This window comes from Amphiura filiformis, chromosome 14, assembly GCF_039555335.1.
Source record: "Amphiura filiformis chromosome 14, Afil_fr2py, whole genome shotgun sequence".
Classification (NCBI taxonomy): domain Eukaryota; kingdom Metazoa; phylum Echinodermata; class Ophiuroidea; order Amphilepidida; family Amphiuridae; genus Amphiura; species Amphiura filiformis.
The window spans coordinates 38,321,654-38,344,832 of record NC_092641.1 but is presented as its reverse complement, the minus strand read 5'-3'; the positions used below and the strand labels follow the sequence as shown (position 1 = coordinate 38,344,832).

The following is a 23,179-nucleotide window of genomic DNA, read 5'->3' as shown; positions in this document are numbered from 1 at the left end:
TGTTAGTTTGCCACAATTTTATTTTATGTATTTATCTATTTACCCCCCCCCCCACCCCCTAAAACTTTGTTCCCTTTATTTGTTATGCTTCACTCTCCATATAATGGTTAACTTTTAATACTTTTGAAATAGAATAACACCAAAATAATTTCTGTTGCACATTTTGTAACTTTTCTAGGTTAAAATACCAATTTGATTGGTGTTATACACACATAAACCAACTCCACATGGATACCGCAGATCTGCTTTCCATAGGACAAACATATTTTGTCAAAATTTAAATGAAAAGATAACATAAAAAATACTGTTTGTCTCTGCTCAGGAGACATGGGTTTTAAATTAATCTCTCAAAAGTAAAACTACTGTATCTACATGAAAAAAGCATGGCAAATATTGCATTTTAGAACATTTTCGAATCCGTTTGAGAAAGTATTTGAAAGTAGTCATGACGCAGATATTGGGTTCGTATAGAGAGGACAGTATATCCAAAAATACACATCTTGATTTGTCTTGATTCAACATTCTTGAGTAAATAAAGGTAAAAACATCATTGCCAAAACAATAAGGGAAGTAAATAAGATCTAAACCAATGCTAAAGTAGTATAGATATTCTACCTTTTATCTCACCCTTTCTGCGTAGACGGTCAATACAAACTATTTCAACAGCTCTTTTAAACTTCCATTACGTTTTTAATTAACCCATGAAAACAAATCAGTCCATTTCTATTTATTGATTTGTCTTCATGGGTTAAAGACATGGCAGAAATAAACTTAATCAAAGCAGTTGCCACTGTGTAGTAGAGAACTAAGTATTTTATACATCCACAACCCATCAATCAATGTTGTGAGACTTTAATAAATGATGACACTGTTGTTCTAATCAACATTGCAAAAGGGGAGAGCACTGGAGAGGGGAAGGATTTGGGGCAATGTACGCTTAGGTGTGAGTGTGGCAAAGTACATTTATCACCAGGATTTTAATTCCACTTCATAAAAGTCATATTCAGGTCATTGCTCACCATTTTGTAGACATTGGATGTTAACTCCAGGTTTTAAAAAATAAACTTTCATATTGATTGGAAAGTGGTCCAAATTTGAGAACTGGTTCCGTAGAGGCGTCAAGGAAGCCATCCACATAAGCGCAAAGGGAGTGTTCTAAACAGAGACAAGGAACGCCTCCAACTGCTACCCACCTATGACTCGCTCATCCATTAATCTGACCGCCGCGGCGGAGGTCAACATCCGTTGCCACTTCTGGTCAGATGACCCAGTTTCCCGCTACCATCATATCCAACGTCAGTGGGCATTGAAGACCAGTGGATACTGGTCGCAGGCCAAATTGAAAAAAGCAAGGGAATGTGCCGGCATGGGATTCGAACCCACGACCTTCCGATCTCTAGACGGACGCTCTATCCATTAGGCTACCAGCTCCTTCTGATAAACGGTGGTTAAAACTGGGTCTAATGTGAGCAGTCAATACATAGAAACAAATATTACGCTAAGTACACTAGTACAGGAGATCATTACTGATACTTAATATTGTTTCCCAGTGAAACGGTATTGGTAAATCAAGCCAACACATAATATTATTTTTAGGTAATTCCCATTTCATTTTCCTACCCAAATCGCGTAGTGTCCTTTAAATTTCCCTTCTGGAGCAGCCAGGGAGACCCGTCATTCAATTTATCAATCAATTATCTCCGTCAGCAATCAGCGCGCCGTACGTATTCAATCAATTAACCGTCAGCCAATCAGTGCGCCGTACGTATTCAATCAATTATCGCCTCAGCCAACCAGCGCGCCGTACGTGCTGGGCGACCTCATGTAATTCTCGTCCTTGCTGCAGTGATTCTCATCTTTTGCTGCAGTTCAGGGGGTGCTAGCTGTATAGTACTGCAGAGGTGGTTGTAGGAGTAGGAAGCTAAAGTGTAGGATAGGGGTGTGGCTGAGTATTGTATGTTATAGTCTGGAGTAAATAAATTACTGTTGAAGTTAAAAGGAGAGCTACTACGTGATAATTATTTAGATGTACTTCTGTTTGTAAAAGATACTCTGACAGTGGGGTTTTGCCCCCACGACTTGCCCCGTCTCAATACAAAACTTTTCGTGTTCCCACTTTGGGAACTGGTGTCAACCCGGCCACCTGACATTTCATATACCAAGTTACAGTCTAACCAGGTTTCTATTTAAAAAAACACATTGAGACATTCACGCGCTTTCGGCAATCGGCCGTCCCGCCACACCAGCATAATACAAATAAAGTAGGTAATGGAGCTACGAATCATGCACAAGAACAACAAATAAGCACAATGGGGAATGATTGTTCGCTACAAGAGGAAACTGAATATAGCTAATAAGAAAGAAAGAAAAAACATTTTACCAACTAAAAGTGTATTGAGACGATTATTAAGACGACAATAATATTGATATTTCCATTATAACTTATTCGTAACTGATCTTTTGATTGAATCGATCATACTAGTTCAATTAAAACTTCTAAGTGAATGATTATTTGAGTCGATTTTAATTCGTCGTATTAAAATCACTGCATACATCCCAGGACGCTCTAGCTGCTGCGCAGGTGTTCTTTGTTCACATGCCCTGTTGAAGCCAGAAGTATGTCTGTATGTCCTTTGTGAATGCTGGCACAATGGGCCATTCTCGAAGGACATGGCTTAAAGGTGCGCGGCAAACAAAGAACATTAACTCAGTCAGCCAGCATGTCTCGAAACTATCAACTATCGCTCATTTCGTGGTAGCAGGGCACATATTTCATATGTAGCGAAAAATATCACGGAACAGAACCCCGGTGTTTTAATAATTTCGCAAATTGATTGTAGTTCCAGAGGGGCTGTATTTCTTCTCTATCAATCGTTTATTTCGTTAACTTGCTAGTCGCATTAGCACGTACGATGTAATTAACTTTGGAGCTCATTGAGGTTAGTTTTTTTTTCTGGTCTTCTTGACGTCGATAATTAATTTGATTCTTTTTAGGGCGTATATTCGTACACTTTTACGGTAATAAAATGTCGACTAGGTTAGATAATTAACTCACCATCTGATGATTATCTCACTATGATGACATAATTATCTCAGTATGACGACACAATTATCTCACCATGTCAACGTAATTATTTCACCATGTCGACTTAGAACCATCGATATGTTCCGTACAAAAATTTCTCCTTTGTCAGTTAAGAACAATCATCTCGTCACAAAATGTGCATTTTACTACCACATTAATAAAAATTCATTACAATTACTTTTAAATTATGGTATGCGTTCGAATAGTCACGGGCCTAGCAAATACAAAACGTTTAACAATAAACGTTTAAATGTTGGGTTACATAAAGGGAATAAAACGTTTTAATAACATTCAAAAAACATTTTTGTAAAGTTTGCTGCAAAACATTTTATATAATGTTATAAAGCGTTAACAAAATGTTTTGCACAAATGTTTGCCAACAAACATTTTGCGGTAACATTTCCACAACATTTTCAAAAAGTGTTTATTTAGTGCTTTCTCATATAAAACGTTTTAAACTGTTTTCAAGACTTTTATATAACCCGACATTTAAATGTTATTAAAACGTTTTGACTAAAGCCATAACGCGTTTATAACACGTTTATAACCTTTTAAAAACATTTTTGTGTTTGCTGGGGGCTTTGTGTGTATATATTTTGAATATTTGTGACCATTATGCGCAGATGTGTTCAATGTAGTACCATGATTTGGTCAAGTTCTGGTTGTTAAGCATCCTTTGGTTTTCGGGAATAGGAATGAAAAGCATCAATTGATGTCAAAACCTGTATAGCTGTAACAGGTTGCTGAAATTAAAAGGTGCTTTTCTAAACCTCGCTTAATCCAATAATGCAAAATATACGTAGAGTTTTGTTATGGCAAGGAATTTAACAACTGTCAATCAACATTTTGATAAAAAGAGATGTTCATGAAAACCGCGGGAAACAGTAGGTACACATGTTATGCATTAAATGAATGCAACGCCATTAGTGGTACATGTACGAGGGGCAGTCAGTATGTTTTAAGAGTTGACTCGTGACGTATTTGTGGATTGTTTTCATGGCATTTCTCAATGATTACATGAACACTGTACCTTTGTCTTTCAAACAACACATGTAAAAATTATATCATACACATGATTACGTGACAGCATTAGCATAAAATCAATAGTCTAGGGACACTGCCAAATCACGCAAAAAGGCGGGCCTTTCAAATTACAGAAAACACACGTGTTTACAATGTCCGAGAACAGCAAAAGTACAAGGTGCATATGGCTAGTTTTGGGCAGGAATAAACACTAGGTCCTCAGTTTGCATTTGATAAAATATGAGACTTGTCATTAAACTTTGGTGGAAATGGGACGTCTGGAAACTTCAACAACTTTAGGGCTTGAATGAAAGCGAAATTATTCTGCAAAAATTGCGAAAATGAAAAAGCAATTATTACAAATGACATCAATTATCTCCAAAATGAAACAGACTAAAATATAATGACTGGTCATGTGTGAGAGCTGGTACTCAGTGCGATGATAACTTGTGCAAATCATACAACAATCTGCGCATGCGTAGGTGGGATGACCGATACAACATGGCGGAAATGCACGAAAATTGCAAAATTCCATGTAAATAGGGCCTAAAATATTACAAAATGCTATGCAAATTGTAATTTAAATATTCATATGAATTTTTATGGATGATCTCAACCTGAAATGAACAGAAAAGTTTTAAAAATAAATTTCTCATTCAAACGATAACCTCTCTCTTTGTACCACTACTTTTTTATATAAATGTAACAATGGTAGAATAACAGTTATATTTTAATCACAAATTCAAATATTTTCTAGGGAGACTCCCGTTTAAATGTTTGGAGATTAGTCAACAGTACTGGCAAAAAAATTAAATTTCCACGTTTGCTATTTTTGGCAATATCAAGATTTTTAAAGAAAGAAAAGCCTAAAAAAAAAAAAAAAATAAGACATATTTGACCACGCATTTTAAATAAACTAAAACCTTTACAGCCCAACAAACATGGTTTAATGAACTGGTAGTTTGTGTTCTATTACTGTTCCAAAAGGCAGCATTCTCCATTCTTTAATTCCCAAGAAAATATAGAAAATACAACAATACCTCATTTCAGCCTCTTATTTCCCTTAACAAAAACGACTCAATTTCACCGGGTGACTCTAGACCATTGATTTTATGCTAATGCTGTTACGTAATCATGTGTGTGATATAATTTTTACATGTGTTGTTTGAAAGACAAAGGTACAGTGTTTATGTAATCATTGAGAAATGCCATGAAAACGATCCACAAATGACGTCACGAGTCAACTCTTAAAACATACTGACTGCCCCTCGTATTAACGTAACATTGTTTGTTCGCTGAATATTATAATTATCTGCCAATACTTTTAGTATATAACTTTCATTACATTACTATGAAAACATTTTCCAAAGGAAAGCAGAGACTCGTTTTATTTCAAAAAGCAAGGGTTATGCCGTATGTGGCTGTTTTTCTTGTGTAAGTAGAATCAAAACAACAGTTTTACTTAGTAACCTAGTTTTTATTATTATTATGAAGGGAATCAAAAGATAAACATAATAAAGAATTCATAGGTATCGTCTGGGAGAGATTTTCCCGAAAGTTGCCAAACTACACTCTTAAAATTATCTTATCTTTTTTGAATAGAAACTTGTCAAATATTACAAGGGAAACGATTGAGATATAGAGAATAAATGTATTGTTTTTAGCCACTGGAGTGCATCTATCGTCTCATATAACACGGGCGACATCATTATTTCAAGTAAAACAACAAGGCGAAGCCGATTTGTTTTACGCCAAAAATAATGATGTCGCCCGTGTTATATGAGACGATAGATGCACGACAGCGACTAAAAACAATACCTTTATTCTCACTCTTTAACACTTCAATTCAAATAAAAATATCCTAAATATTACAAATTTTAATCAAATTAAATCCTACATTTTACAAGGAACTACCTAGGGCCTAAAATCGATCAGTCCTGTTGTTACTATGCGCCTCCGATTGGTTCAAATAGCGAGTACGCGTATCGCGTCGATGCACACACGCTGACCCGTATGATATCGTGCTATATCACACGGGTAAGAACCAATAAGATTGCAGGAACGTTTTCAAGTGTTTAAGAATACTACATATAATACATATCTCAGAAAAACAAACCAGTCCTTTTGTATAATAACTAATCTATAAACATTTCATACTTTCTAAATCAATATTATATGGGACACCTCAACATGGTTTTAGATGTATGCGACCTGCTTCCACGAAATGAGCATAAAGTCGCAAGTTGGTAGTTTCGAGACGCCCTGGCTACTGCGCAGTTGTTCTTTGTTTCACACGCAACTGTTCAAGCCAGAAGTATGTCTGTATGTCCTTTATTCACGAAGGATATATTACTGGCTTTTACAGGCGCGCGGTAGACCAACTTCCGTCAGCCAGTATATCTCGAAACTACCAACTTGCATCTTTAAGCTCATTTCATGGTAGCAGGGCACATATCGTCGCTCGGATGACATAGTAGGAAGGCGAGTTAGCGCAGCGGTAATTCCCTCGCTTTGCACCACTGAGGTCCCGGGTTCAAGCCCGGCGCGGCCCAAGGACTCATGTGCACTTGGTTTATCTCGATTCCATGATTGCTCTCGCAGGTTTTCTCCGGGATCTCCGGTTTCCTCCTGTATCGCAAAAATCGGTGATTAGTTGTTTGGTTATCAAAACTTCCTTCACCCAATGGAATTTGGGGAGCTGCACAGATAATTGGTGGATGTTACAATCTAAATGCGGATAGGTGTGCGCCGTTTGGCAGCAACCTAGTTGATGCGATCTGATTGTGTGATTCACAATTGCAGCGAAATTACAGCGCTTTGAGTCCTCTAAGATCTGGAGAAAGGCGCTTTATAAATCCCAAAATTTGTCTATTTATAGTGACATATCACGAAAATTGCCATTTTGAGATTATCGCATTTGAACTTTTTGAAACGTTTACCCGTTTGTCATACATTACCTCGGTTAAAATGTCACCTTTTCTTAAATGAATATGAAAATAAAAATATATTACATTATAAAATATCTAATTAATTAATGACATGTGTGTCTTGATACGCCGGTATGTCATCCGAGCGACGATATTTAATATGCAGCGAAAACATATCATGGAACAGAACCTATTTTAATAATTTCGTAAATTAATTGTAGTCCCAAAGAGGGGCTGTGACATTTCTTCTTAATCAGTCGTTTATTTTAAAACTTGCTAGTGATATCTTATCACGTGAATCTAATTAACATTGGAGCTAATTGGGATTAACTTTGTTACTGGTCTTCTTGACGTTGGTAATTAATCTGATTCTTTTTAGCCCGTATATTCGAACTCTCTTACTGTAATAAAATATCGACTTGATTATATAATTAACTCACCATCTGATGGCACTGAGAAAGCTCCGTACGAAATTATGATTATCTCTCCGTGTCAAAGTAATTAATTCAACATCTTTATTCAACATCTTTGTACTTTCCGTACAAAAATTTCTCCTTTGTCTTTTGAAAACAATCTTCTCGTCACAAAATGTGCATTTTACTACCGCATTGATAAAAATATGTTACAAACATTTTAAATTGTTATATATATGCTGTCGAAAAGTCGCAGGATTTGTATTGTCAATTTTATTAACATTTGTGACGATGAAATATGCACGGAGATATGTTTAATGTAGTACCATGATTTGGTATGATTTGGTCAAGTTCTGGTTGGTAAGCATATTATGGTATTCAGGAATCAGAATCCAAAAGGATCCAATGATGTCAAAACAAACCCTGCTATAACAGGTTGTAATTGAAAAGTGCATTTCTAAACCTCGCTTAATCCGATAATGAAAAATTTACGTAATTTGACTTGCGTATTTATCATTATTGGCAGTTATTAAATTTATTGACATAAATTTAATAACTGCCAATCAACCTTTAGAGAAAAAAGAGATATTCATGAAAAACTACGGGGAACAATAAGTTTTTTATGCATTAAATTAATGCAACGCCATTAGTGGTATATATATTAACGTAACATTGTATAGCTTTCATTACATTACTATGAAAACATCTTCCAAATGAAAGTTTAGGTTCATCTTATTTCAAAAAGCAAGGTTTATTTGTGGTGGTTTTTCTTGAATAGCTAGAATCATATCAACAGTTTTACCTAGTTACCTAGTTTTTTAACCTATTATGAAAGAATCATAAGATAAACATAATAAAGAATTCATAGGTATCGTCTGGGAGAGAATTTCCCGTAAGTTGCCAAACTACACTCTTAAAACGATCTGCTTATTTTTGAATAGAAACTTGTCAAATATGACAAGAGAAACTATTCAGATGGCATAGGCGTAGATCCCGGGGGATGGGGGATACTCCCCCCAATATTTTGCCAGGGGATGATCCATACAATCATCCACCAATGTTGACGCCTGTATGTGGGTTTCTGTCCAAATTAACCCCATTTTTGCTCATTTTAGCCCAAATATTGCTATTTTATTCCACTTTTGTACCATATTTTCATCAATTTCGCGCACATTTGTACCATTAACTTATTCCGTCGCCACTATTATACTTCAAGACATTTTTTTCAACCCCCATCCCCACCCCAATGTCAAAAAGAAATCTGCGCCACTGACAGATAGGGACATAACAGATTTACCTTCAAAATGATTCGTCAAAATGACATGTCGACGTCATTCAACGAAGTTATTCATTTGAATGCAACATAATGAAGAGTGTGAACAAACACTATTGTAGCCAGTGGCTTGGGTACATGGATACTCTCTATTATTATAGAATGAAGAGATTCTAGACAACTGATCAAGTTTGAGTAGTTTATCTTATCAAAGAGTATGGGTTCAAAATCACTAATCAAAAATGATAAGTAAATCTTATCAAAACGAAGTTAGGTGATCAAAAATATATGAGTAAGGATTCTATTCAAAAAATGAATAGTACGAAATTAGAGTGTATGCTATGGCAAGGACGAAGAATCTCAGATGGGACAGTTTCGACGCATGATTCCTGTACCTATGTGCAAAATGTACCGCGGTGACTCCCGAGCGGAAATGATCTCTTTTGCATATTATCTCAGTAGAGAATCGAGTTTCATAGCTTCAGTGATCGCGTAATACCATTTTCAAATGACTTCGTTAAAGTATGATTACTAAATCACATCGCACGTTAACATGCCTACTTGTATTTCATGCATGCTATATTGAGTTAAAGTCATATTATAACATTTCTGTAAAAATAGATTAGTATTTATTTTCCATAAAATGTTAGCTTTTACTGTCAAATATGTCCCCTTTTAATTTTGAGCCGAACAAGTGAGGTAAAGCATAAAAAATTGGAATTTACTACTAGCGCCAATGCGTGTTACTCCCACGGTTGTAATACGGTACGATCCTCTGGGGTGTGTGTATGTGTATCCCGCACGCCGTGTACGTACTGTGCATACGTGTTCGACTAATATTTCCATCGTAATAATAAAACGCCGGTTCCACGTTTTATTCAAAATCTCGGATTTTGACAAAACTACAGCACCTAAAGTCTTAATTTTCAGTTGCAGATTATCTTTATTGACAGAGTACATTACAATCGTGTAAAAACCAGAATATAAATTTTTTTGAGGGCGTTCTCCTCAGCAAATGTATATGGCTTTAATCAATTTGCAGGTTGAATTCAAGCATCAGATATCTCCAACATGAAACAAAAGATAAATATAATTACTCGTTAATAGTGATAATTGATGCAAATGAAGCAGCAACCTATAGGACGCACTGATAAATATGCTGAAATGTATGAAAATATTACCATTGATTTTATTCTAATTAATTAGGTTACATCATGAATTGTCTGATATTAAAAGAGAAAGGTACAGTCTTATGTGATCATAGAGAAATTTCATGAAAATAATCTATATATGGGGTCAAAGGTCAACTTTCATTACGTCATAATATTTACCGTTATCATGGTTGTTGTTAACTGTATTCAGCATTTGCAATGACACACTTCACCCGAAAAAAATATCCGAAAAAGACTTTATGATATTGCTGAACTTATAATATTATCTGTCATTTTGATAACTTTGCTGCTAAAGTCACAACTCGGAACCCCAACATTCTGAAATTGCCGTTACTCGATTAAAACTATGTTCTGAGGAGTATCTAGAATTCGGGCGCTAAAATTCCAAATCACTCCGATTCATTGGAGAGCAAAGCAAAAAGACACCACCACAGTTAACTACGTGTTAACTTTTCAAGATCGATCCCGTGCTGTGAAACTTCAATCAGTCTTTAATATTTTCTGCTAATGAAACATTTCGGTGATTTCTGAAATCCTTTGTGAATTTAACAGAGAATACGTCAACGTCTGCGCAGTACTGATGTTCACATCTACTATCTTCCCTGCATCGACGAAGATGCTGCAAGGGATTCCGGGAATAGACCGTTTCAAATAAAGATCAGAAACGTTCGGCCCGGCGCGATAGGTTGCGTCGAAACCTTGGATCAAGTTTTGAACCAATGTACATGACACGAAAATGATAGCTGCCTTGAATGGAATCCGATTAGGGACCACATCGAATTTGGTCCTGTAGCGCTATATTAGATGTCCGGTTTAGTACCGATGAAAAACGATAACACTCTGCAAATGTTCTGGGTACGATAGCGGTACATGTATCAATCGGGGAACCGATAGCACTATAGGACCAATTTTGACGTTGTGCCTTAGGGACTTTGAATTTATGTCATGTGTGGAAACTATGCCTATAAGTGTATCACTAGATTGGAATCATGTACGAAACCGTCCTCACATGTTCCCGATTCCCCTTTCAAAGCATTTTCTTTTGATTTTGAGAGAAATGTGCCTTGCATGTGATCGTTGAATAATTGAATTATACATTAAATAGGCTCACATATCCCACTTTAAAAGCTTTTTTGAACTGCAATTCTATAAATAATAATGTGAGATGCGTAATTTAAAGTCACAATTGGTCAGTTCAACAAACCGGGTCAACAAACTTGAATTTTATATAGTCAAACATTAGTCAAACATTACATTCACGACCTTGCTTTTTTATGTTCAATAGTAGTTCGATAAATTGTAAATACATTGAAATCCACATTAGTCCCCAGAGTTCCTTGAATAAATCTGATATTTTTGTTCCATTTGTTATTTTGTAATCATTTTATTAGTCCTGTGATTGTGCTATAAATAAGGGTTAGACACTACATGTATGTGAGAGTAAAAATTGGCTTGCGCATCAGAAGGTCAAGTGGTTCTTAAATTGAAACAAAACAATTTTCAAGAGAACCGTCCTTTATAATTTGACCCATTTGCGTCTTCTGTTTTTTATACAGGGTGTCTCATCGGGCCCCACGGATTTTGTAATATTTTAAAATATGTTTTCAACAATCAATTAGTGTTTACATATGTAGAGGTAACATCTTTTAGCTATCAGTAGCAAAACAACAGAACTCATTTGATAAAGTGTTGTTTAAAATATTGTTTAAAAGGTTGTAGAATAAATTTTGCAGTTTTATGTTGCCTTCAAGTCGCGCCGTTAGTTAAATGCTCACACACGTACGATGCATCTCCTTAATGGAGAGATTTTGGAGCCTTTCTATCTGTGGCTCAATTTGTTTTGATTTTTAAAAATCAACATTACATTAGTAATTCGGTATGTGTTTTTCTTGAGTTATAGGACAAAGTATCAAAACAAATAACTAAGGGGACCGCTGGGTGACCGGCGGTTGATGGCGGCTGGACCGCGTTCAATAGATACCGGCTCCGGCCGGACAGAACCGGAGAGTAACGGTGGTTGAGTTTTAAAGCCGTCTGTTCAAAATTTGAAAGCCATTTTTGAAATTCTCGGACAATTTTCTATATATTACTGCTGACACAAATGTTCTGATTTTTAAAAACAAATAATAAAGGTCCAACGATGAACACACGGCATCAATCGCAACATAATCACGACTGCAATTGTGCCAATTTTCAACTAGTTGAACTATTTTTAAACGTTGATTATTCATAGTGCACTTACGTCCACGGCGAATTCATCGTGACCTTTCCAGCCATAAACCCGCTTATTGAAGATTAAACCGATATATGCAGTACTAAACTATTATATAGTAATCTATTGTCCAATGCAAATTTATTACCACCTGATAATATTGATCCAATGAGGGACCGAATTGTCCGCTACGGACGACTAATCCAATCGATAATGACTCTATTGACATGTACGAACGGAGCCCCACTGACCGAGTTTTGGGATATTTTTCACTGGTTTGCAGCTGTTTGCTGTCATTTACTCATCAAGGCGGACCACCGTTATTATAAGGACTATGCCAATTATTTAAAGATTGACATGTAGAGAATAAGCCATAATTGATTGACAGAAAGTACTAAATTTTTACCTATGACGGTTTTATGACACCAATCTTCAAAATACGATCAAATAATGTCTGCCCGGTGAAGTAAAATGTGCATTGGAATAACACGGCGAGTTCGGATAGATGGTAGGATTTCTTTTTGATAAAAATGTATGTTCCCCCGTTATTAAAGCTTGTACCGGGTTGAAGATTCAGATATTTGGAAAAGAATAAGTAATTGAAACATAGAGAAAGTACTAAAATCATAGCTTTTATACTTTTTGATATATGATACTAACTAGTTCATCCCCAATAGCTACGATACAGCGCTACCAGTAGGGTTCGATTGCCTATTGTGAGTGCCCCTGTGTTGTGTACATACATGTAGTTAACAATAACTGCATGATGTTTTGAAATTTTGATCAGCAATCATACACTGTAATGGCCAAAAATGCAAATATTATAATTATACATATTAATATGGGCACTCGGCTACCTGCGACTTCTACAGATACCTATACCACTTGACGTAAACATTTGCCTAAAGGAAACAATAAATATGGTGCAAATAGTTGATATGTGTCCGCAGACGAATTCTCGAATTGTAAACCTGGTAACCAGGATCTTTCCTTATCTCACCCCACACACCCCGCCCCAAACACCCCACATAAATACAGGTACATATATCACATAAACAAGACTTTAAATAGGATGTGTATCACATGGAGTAATATGAATGTTCTGTGCTTCAAATCCCCAAGCAGAACAGACATTGCAACAAAATAATTGGATTAAAAGAAAATAAATTGACATAAATCTCTCAATAATTTGACCTGAAGAGGCGGCAGAATTTTCCCGCCATTGCTCAAAGCATTATGATACATGATATGCATAACCTGATTTTCTATGTTACCCTATTTTGACTACTCAGTGCCAGAAGTGCAGTAGCTGCAATGTGAACATTTGACAATTTACACGCAATATATTGTACCCATCTACATATGGCAGCTACACATGGCAGCTATTGCACTTACCCACTTCTGGTACTGAGCAGTCGGTACAGTCTGGTACTAAAGCAAATCAAAAGTATCAGTTGCTCTACTTGATGTTATATTTATACTACTTTGTTCCGTTTGCGAGCCCAAATCAACGGCGTTGTATTTGGAGTAGCTTAAGCATGGTAAGCATTCTCGTGTCCACAAACAAGTATCTGAAGGTGCAATAAACTCACTCAAGGAATACAAAAATCGAGATCCTTTCTGGAATACACAGATCTAGAATACTAGATATTTTTCTTGTGCTTACAGAACTACCCTTCGGTTCATTAAGATTTAACATGCAGATTTGCAGATGTGAAAGTAGGACTAGTCAGTTAGGTGAGATACTGAAGTGGGTCTTGTTAGGGAACAAATTTCAAGGTAATATCTAACCAAAAGATCAAACGATTGTTCCTTTTTATTTGCCTCGGTTTTTTGTTTGTTTCTTGAACCAAAACAGTTCTGTAAGCGAAGGCATCTAGCCTTTTATAAATATAATAAAAGACAAAGAGCGTCTTCAGTCGTGAGAGATCTTTTAATAATTTTGACAGATATCCAAAAGAATACTTGCTTGCTTCCTTATTAATTGCTTGCTTATTTCAAGAACTACGACAGCACTCCATATTGTCCTGTCATCTGATTCTGTATGACAGTAGCACAGCTCAAGTGCTTCTTTACCAGTGTATCGTTTGTATACATCTACAGTATGTAAGGGCTGGTTTGCCAGTGGTTCTTGCTCCATACTTATGTGTCGAATTGATACGTTTGTCGACGGGTTCGCTCTTACTCCTGAAGTAATGTCCAGCAAAGCGTGTCCTTCTGTTAAAAGAGTACATTCAAAAAATGCTGGATGTTAAATAAAATATGTGCAATTCTTCTTTTTTTATTATTCCATACAGCTTGTACGAAGTAAGTCTTCAGAAGTAAAAGCTTAAATTTTCTCAAGCGATGTTTCAGATAACATTGTACAAATATATCTGGAGCAATGGGACGTACGGGTTTGATCATAAATATATATGATTAAATTAAAGGACTGAGGCATCCTTGTATATTCCGATTGCGTGTCTTAATATATCGTCGCGTCCCAACTGAATCGTATACAATAATCCGGTTATCATGGCTATTGCCATTTAAGACATCTTGTTGAATAATTACGCCTTAGCTGTGCAGTGGGTGAATTGTATGCAGTTAAAGCAATACCATAATATAAACATATCTCAAACTACACTTCTAAATTCCTATTGCTGCCACCCCAGAGGTACACTACTGCCCAGCTACATTGGTACTCTAGAGTACCTGTGTGGGTATTCTAGAGTATACGCATCGGAATCACTTTTAGAGTACACACACACGGCGAGATCAGCATCTCCAAGAAGATGTATTCTATACTGGTCAAACAAAATTATTGTGTATCGGAAGTGTTTGTCTATCGATTCGTCTTCAATCTTTATCACAGTAGAGTGAGTGCTATATTAAATCATAAAATGTACAATGCGATACTGTACTTTCATTTCATGTCATTGACATGTTGAGATATTGCCGTAATGGTTCCTAATAAAAGTTTTTGAGAGATTGGGCTATTACAGTTGAAATACATACATCACCGTATGAAAGTCATGTCCTTAATCTTCCACACAGGGAGTGTGAATTATTGGTTACCTGAATTTGAAATCTACACCCTGTGTCAGAGATTAAGATCACGTCTTTCATATGGGGTGTATGGGTTGCAATTGGAATAACCCATTGGAAATCTATGCAAGCTCACTTTGCTATACATTAATTGCGTAATAGATTCCATCTTCGGATAACCTCAAAAGGTCTTGTTACAACCCAATACAATTTCCCAAGTGGGTTCAAACCACTACAAACACAGTTAGGCCTGGAAAGATGACCAAGATTTGAATCTGTGGTATCTTGAGACGATATCTTGTCAATGGTCCCAATGGCGTAATTTGGGCTAAGATTGCTTTATTCTCTGGCTTGTTCCGTGAAAAGAGCTGTACTTTAACAAGCTGTGTGCCCACATAATATCTTTGGCATGTTGCTTTCTTGAAATATCCTCAAATATATCAAATTTAGGGAAAGTCTAAATTGCTCTTTTTTAGTATACAGGCAAAACTGCAAGACCCATACAACATGTGGAGCGGGTTCAAATAGAGGTATGGATTCTATTTGTTTTTCAGGTTTGTGGAATTAAATGTTTGGTCGACATGATTTGACGATTATCACGATAACAAATATCTGTGTAGTCTTCCTGCGCCATCGACGTCAATACAGCTCATTAATAACTTGAAGGCTGTCGTCAGTCTATTCCTGTTGTAACAGGATTAAGGATCGTTAAATCAAAGCTCTGTCAATTATGTTTTTTACTCATGCGCTCGTTATAATATTCAAATTCCCAGAAATTTCTCGCATCTCGCAAATCAGTGGGGTTTTCTGACTCAGCGTCACTTCTTACAGCGTACGAAAAATACAAAATCAAAATGTCCAATGTACTTTCCTTCTTACGACAGGTGTATTTGGAACTTATTATCTTGAACTCAAGAACCCAATGGAGCTGGACGAGCACAGAATTAAAGGGTGGCATACAAAGCAAATAAGAATTATCTAAAAGGGAAAAACAATACCAAACTGACGCGACAAACATAGAGAGAAGAGAAGCAAGAAAAAGGCTAATCTGGGGTGCTTTGACGGTAGCTTTGAATACTGGTAAAGTGGAACAAGCGTCGAGACAACATTTTCCGGTATGAACTCATTTCAAGGCAAGGTTATTCAATCTTGAAGTGAATACCAAAGTATGCAAAATAAGACTTCGACTCTGATAGGAATTCGAGACACGGGTCTGTTCTTTAGGATCATTCAATCACCATAGACGTTTAAAAGTATGCAAACTTGATCGACCGGTGACAATATGGGACACTACCGTAAAACCCCGTCTACAAGGATATACCCAAGAAACGCCCTCAATAAAATTGGTTGCTTGTTGTATTTGGAGTTTGAGCAAATATATACTGGCACTGGGTGGCTATGCATTCCATCTAAGTATGTTGTAACACCAATCAATTGTATTGACATAATAACGACTGTTTCGTATATCAGGATCGTATAGCTCAATTGATAGAGCGTCAGACTTTGGAACTGAAGACATGCTGAAGAGAGCATTGTCCGGGCACCGGTTCCGTTTTTTCATTCTCGTTTAATTTTAACTTTTTGACATGTTCTTTTTATCTTTCTTCAAATCTACCTTTCTACTTTTAATTTTAGGTGCGTTTTTTTTTTTTTTTTTTTTTTTTTTTTATAGTTTTTTTTAGTAATTTTGTGGTTTTATAGAAACTAGTAAAAGCATTTATTCTAAATAATAGCGAAACCCACGGTTAGACAGATGTGTTGTAACTACTTGTCTGTCCTCGTCTTTGCAATAAAAACCTATGTTGCACCTTTGTGCCATCCCAATTCTTGAGGTAGGGTGCGTTTTTGGCTTAAGCACGATTTTGTTTCTACTTGAAATGAAATCAAAATAAATATTGTTCTGTTGCCACAATTGCAGTTTTTCAATAAAAAAAATAGATGAGGAATAATAATTATTCCATATTTGAATCTATTGTCCCATCAAGAATAGAGTGTCTTCAAAAACTTCAATCAATTCATCTGACAAAGGAAACTATTCTGGTCATTCAATTTTGTTTCGCTTGCACCTGTTATATCACAGGCGTTGGTAGAGAAGGCACACTTCTCTTGTCTTCACCGAAGTAGTGATGTAAACACTAACATGATTAATTACCATAGCTAGCAATGGACATACACTATTTTTGTTCCACTTGAACCCATACTATAGGCTATTCGCTGTCGATGTGACGTAATTAATCGGATTAACTACCATAGCAATTGATGAATACAATTTCGAATATATAGCCCTGCACTTCATCGTTCACGTGGCACCTATGCATTAAACCATAGTTGTCAAAGAAATGCTAATCACTCGCCATGTAAGATTAGTATTTATGAAAAGAGTGGTATTCAATCTATGTTTGGTGACATACGCGGGTGATTAGTGCAATCTGCTTGATGGTAGTTATTGCGATTATTACGTCACTTCGACAGCGAATTGTAGTATAGACGAATCCAACAAGCCAAGTGATGGTCAGAATTTATTCGGCCATTATACGCTGGTGAAGTTGCGTAATTAATCGGATTAATTACCATAGCAATAGGTGAAAACAATTTTGAACATATCGCGCTGCGCTACAAGCAGGTTACACTCATCACCTGTACTGTGTATGTCTGCAATCATAGATTGAATACAATACTGGTCTTTTCAAAGATCTTACAGGTGCAGCATGATATGGTTCAATGAAGAGGTACCGCCTGAACGTATCAGTGTATAACGCGGTATATTCAAAATTGTTTTCACCTATTGCTATGGTAGTTAATCCGATTATTACGTAACTTCGCCAGCGTATTGAAATAAAACAGGAGGATGTGAGTTCATAAGGGCAATGTCGGGGATAGGTCACAATCGATGTGGAGAGATGAGAGGTCCGACCAACAGCCATAGCGATTCAACTAATTCCAGCGGACGGTCTGTGGCTAGTAAGGAATCGTCTTTGACCACATGCGCAGATCTGTCTCGTCAGGAAGATATTTAATATCCCGAATTTATAATAGGCCTATGCCTACCAGTTCCATCGTATAACCGATCTGCTAGAGAATATTTGTTACCATGTTTAATAAATTCGTATTTATCGTATAATAAAATGTAGCCAAATGTATATTATGTGTCACACGGTTTTCTGCTGAACCACTAGCAGGCTATGTTACCACATCTATGACAATGACAAAGGTGAATTTTGATGATTTTTACGATCGTCCGGATGAGCAAATCACTGAATGGGTCTTTAGTTCCTCCTCTCCTTATCCTGCCAATATTATATGAATCAAAGAAAAATAAAGAAAAAATAAAATTAAACAAGAAAAAAAGACAAAGAAAAGAAACAATAAAAGAAAAACAATAGAATAAATTACACTAAATATGAAAAAAAAATGATCACGAAAGGAGTCTTTAGAAAATGCAAGAAAATATAAATGAAAAGTTTGAACAATATTTTGTTTATAAAAGTTTGTGTGACCGTGATGAGGCTCGAACTCACCATCTTCCGATCTAAAGAACCAAAGTCTTATGCCTTGCCAAGTGAGCTATGCTCGTGAGATGCGAAATAAAGATAAAATAATACATTGTATACCTGCTTGTGTCGGTAAATGATTTGCTCAAATTCCATAATGATATAATATTGTGGAGGGCGCTAGCGTGAAATATGCTATCATCACAGTCGCTTCTATTCCTTATAGACGGGTTTCTACGGTATCTGATATCTGAAAATCAATGAATAAGTGGTTTTATGTACTAACGAAATCGAGTTCTACAAGTTCGGGAGGACGATTGAATAACAACCAATTCTAGGTTGATTTAATTACATGTCTTCGGAAAAAGTGACATAGAAAGTGAACAAGTGCACTTCACTAAATTGCACTACAAAATGAACACAATTACGATAAACGAAGACAGTCACCTCTATTGTGCACACAAGAAATCCCCTAAATGACATATTGACACTTCTGTCAATCATATTGACATTACTCTTGACATTTCATCACTTTCTTCCTGTCCATCATCTTGATAGTTCCGCTATAGTGTATATAAGACCAAATATATCGAAAGTGCAGCGCTCTTAAAAAGACTTCTCTAGGGAAGATTAAATTCTCTACGCATGTTTATGTATTTCTTTGTTTTGAATCCAGGTTGCACATAAAGTAAAAACACACTTAATGTATATAGTTTTACCTATAACTTCCACAACTGGAGTAAGTATTTCAAATGGAAGTCACCAAATTGTTTATTCTATTTGAAATCCCTACTCCCACTCCGGAATAGAAGAAATAAATTGGTTTGTAATAAGCACTGGTGCAATTACTTTACACGTGTAACATTACGATGTAACTGAATTATGCTGTAGTGTTATTGAATTAATATAATTTGATTACATGATATTTTACCCTCTGGTAAACTTTTACACAGGTGGATATGAAATGCCTTGTGTATTTAGAATTCTTATGAACTCAATGTTACAATGTTTCAAATAACTAGAAGCACGTGTCTATGTCAATAGAATCATCGCATACAATTTTTAATATCAATAGCAAAATCCAATCATCAAACAATTACTGTTTGGAGTTAAATTTAAATATATTTTTGCTCTAAGTCAAAACACAAAATCTCAATATTGCGCTTAAGTATAGAAAAAAACGTAGTTCACTTCAAATTAATTGTTTGAATCTGGGTTAATTATGTTCAGAGTATGGTCTTCCCAAATAAATGAAAGCTGCAGGGCGCTGTCTGTATATAAATTATTAATCAGATGTTTTGACTTGAACAGACATATATATTTATATAGCGCAAGTACAAAAGATCATTGCGTATTTGTGTGTAATTAAATATGCTACTATACTATACTATTACAAAAAGTCGCTGAATACTTTGGACAAATCTTATAAACCATTTAGCATCATTCTAGGACGCAGCTCTATACAGGCGCGAACCCCAGTCAACCTACATATAATAACCATCGCAGCCAGTATCAGCTCCCCAAGTTTCATACGGCCGGGTATACCGAGTCAATTGGCATTTTTTCTATCAGAAAGAATAGACACTGTGGGGGAATTGAACTCGTACAGTCACGAACCAAGCTGAGCCAATTATTGATTCAGTTATAAAATTGATGTGCGTTTTCTAATTATTCTTTTCGGAAATCGATAACATGCATTAACCAAAAATGATGCATTTTGGCATAATTGCCTTTCTGTTTCAACCATCCTTGATCATCATGGCCTTCTGGGTCATATGTCGCAAAGGTAAAGGGAGTGGGCTGAAAATTAAGCACAGCGTCTAATTTGGTCCAATAGTGCTATCGGTGCCCCGATATGTACCGATGGCCCTTACTATCGTACCATTTGCAGAGTGCATTTTGCTTTTTATTTTAGATGAACAATAATAATACTGTGCAAATGTTAATTATTATGCTCGATATAATTTATTATTATATCATCAGGGTATAATAGAAAGAGCCATCAATACCTAACCCGGCACCACTAGTGCTATAGGACCAAATTGGTCGTGGTGCCTTAGGCTCGGGGCGAATTTGTTTGCATTTTGCTGCTACATATTTGACAGTTTTATTTTATTTTCAATATTCATGCATTATTGTATTCATAGTTAGTTGGATAAATTTTGGTAGTGATAGTGGGCAATTGTAGTTTTGCTCAACTTGTGGGTGATTTTTATGTTCAAAAAACTCCAGCCCCACCTGGAAACAATGGTAAAATGGTGTGTCTATTATACTGGAAAGACCGAATAAACCTAATCAATATTTGTCTTCTTTTGTTTTATCAACAGCTAATGGAACCCGGGACCTCTTGCACCAGGCTATGTGCCATATATATTCAGTAAATATTCAGCAGAGCTTTTCAACTTGATCTCAGGTACGTTCAGTCAAATCAAATGAGAAAACAGTTTTAGGTGGCAAGTAAAATACAGTATTGATATGTTCCGAAGGCATCTCATATTCTGCCTTTAAGAAAAAAGGCACTATTTGCTCCATGAATTATCTGTAGATACTACTTTCTACTGTGGAGCATGAAACTCCCAAATCAAAACACTGTTGCTTCATCAATTATTAGTACATACTTCTTTCAACCTTGGAGCTGCCTCCCAAATAAAAACACATTATTTACCACCATGAAGAAAAAAACGATATATCGTTGCGTTATTTATGTAAGCTGTATACAGGTATTTTATTTTACAATCAAGTACCAACATGCACAGCTTTGTCCTGATATCACTTCTGGGGTTTTAACAAAATGTTTATAACCTCTATTGTGATTGGCACCAGCATAAGGTATCTCTTTGATAGCTGATAATGCCCAGCCATTCAGCAAGTGGCTAATAAATGACCTTGATAGGCTTGAATGAATACTGTCATGTGCTACAAAACCATCACACTCCAGGGCCTGGTCACTCCATATGCTACAGGGAGCACAATACTTTAACAATGGAGTGAAAGACTCATTATTGATTAGGCGCGTATTTTAAAAGTACAGCTCCTGTGCGTGTATAGCAGCAAGTCAGTGCAGATGGTATAAATATAAGAAAATGTTTAGGGTTGAGATCAGGTGAATAATACAACAAATGAGCATGAAACTTCACATTTATGTTCAGAAAGGTGTCTATTTAACATGATTCGAAAGGTGTTTGGAAATTCCAAAGGGAAGCTGGTGATTTAATTTTTAACTCGAGATCTACTTGTCCGTTATTTACACATTATTTACCACCATGAAGAAAAAAACGATATATCGTTGCGTTATTTATGTAAGCTGTATACAGGTATTTTATTTTACTTGTAATGCATCCGTTAATTTTTTTCCTTTAAATGTGTCTCTTCCAGGAGAAATCAGCAGTTGTTTGTTAACGATACTTTGTTTTGCAAATTTTAGTGTATATATAGATATAGTAGAAAGCCTACTTCATGATTTATGATGCTAAAAAGCCATTACAAAAAACACAATACAGGGTGTATCAAAATGATTGGTACCCATCAATTTTGATGTTTATTGAAAAGCCTACCTCTTCCAAATACACTTTTGGATACATTTGAAATATCCAGAATGTATAGTTTATGACTTGTTTTTGCAATTAATTTACAAATTATTTGGATCTTATGTTGAATTTTGATCTGCAGGCTCATCCATTATCGATAAAAACTGATGAGTACCAATCATTTTGGTACAGCTTGTATAATAAATATTACGAAAAAGGTCTTTTCATCCTACATTTAGCAAAATGAATAAGAAAACACAGACAAAGGAACCTATAATTAAAAAAAAATAAGTAGCTTGGTTATAATGCGATCCATTAGAGTGCTGTTGAGATCTACCATCTCATATAAATATACAATATCTGTGTAAGTAACCCAACATGCCGTCTTTTGTCTTGGAAGACAGGTGCTTTTAAATCAATTTGCTCCAGAAGTAAAAATGCATTATCTATAAGAAAATAACAGTATAATATTGCGGTTTTTATTAGAGAGGCAGATACTTTGATTTTGAATGAGGTTGCAATATGAGCAGAATTACCAATCTTTTGAGTGGGACCAATTTACATGCTTGTGTAAGAAAAGTACGATATGTGTATTCTCAAAACAATGTAGCCAGTTAATGCCAATAACTTAATTCGAGACATTAAGTGTAAAAATAACCAGACCTGAGTAGCAATCTCTTGATTTTGTCTTTAAGAAAATATCATATAAACTCAAGGGTAATCGAACGCTTTCAATGGACTTAATTATGTTTACACTGCATAAATGATACCAAGAGGGTTTCAGAAATATAATAATTTCATTAAAACTAATCTTGGCTATAAGTTATCTATCTATGGCATGTAAACGATGTCATAACTTTGTTGCTCCTGAAAAGCTGAATTTAATTGATGTAAAATTAAAGGTCTAAAATCCCGAGCGTAAAAGCCCCAGCAAGTTTGCTAATAAACTCAGTTGAGATAATTATATGACCGCATGTTTTTATGTGTAATAAAAAACCCTTAAGAGCCTTTAAACCTTTAGAACGCATC

General features: G+C 35.8%; 1 long non-coding RNA gene across 1 annotated transcript in view; it reads left to right on the top strand.

Annotated features, from left to right (window-relative positions):
• LOC140169014 (uncharacterized) overlaps nucleotides 1–23,179 on the top strand; it is a 161,554-nt gene that overhangs the window by 112,463 nt on the left and 25,912 nt on the right. The window contains exon 2 of the long non-coding RNA XR_011861320.1: nucleotides 20,951–21,036. This is a non-coding gene — a long non-coding RNA (uncharacterized lncRNA). The remainder of the gene's footprint in view (nucleotides 1–20,950; nucleotides 21,037–23,179) is intronic.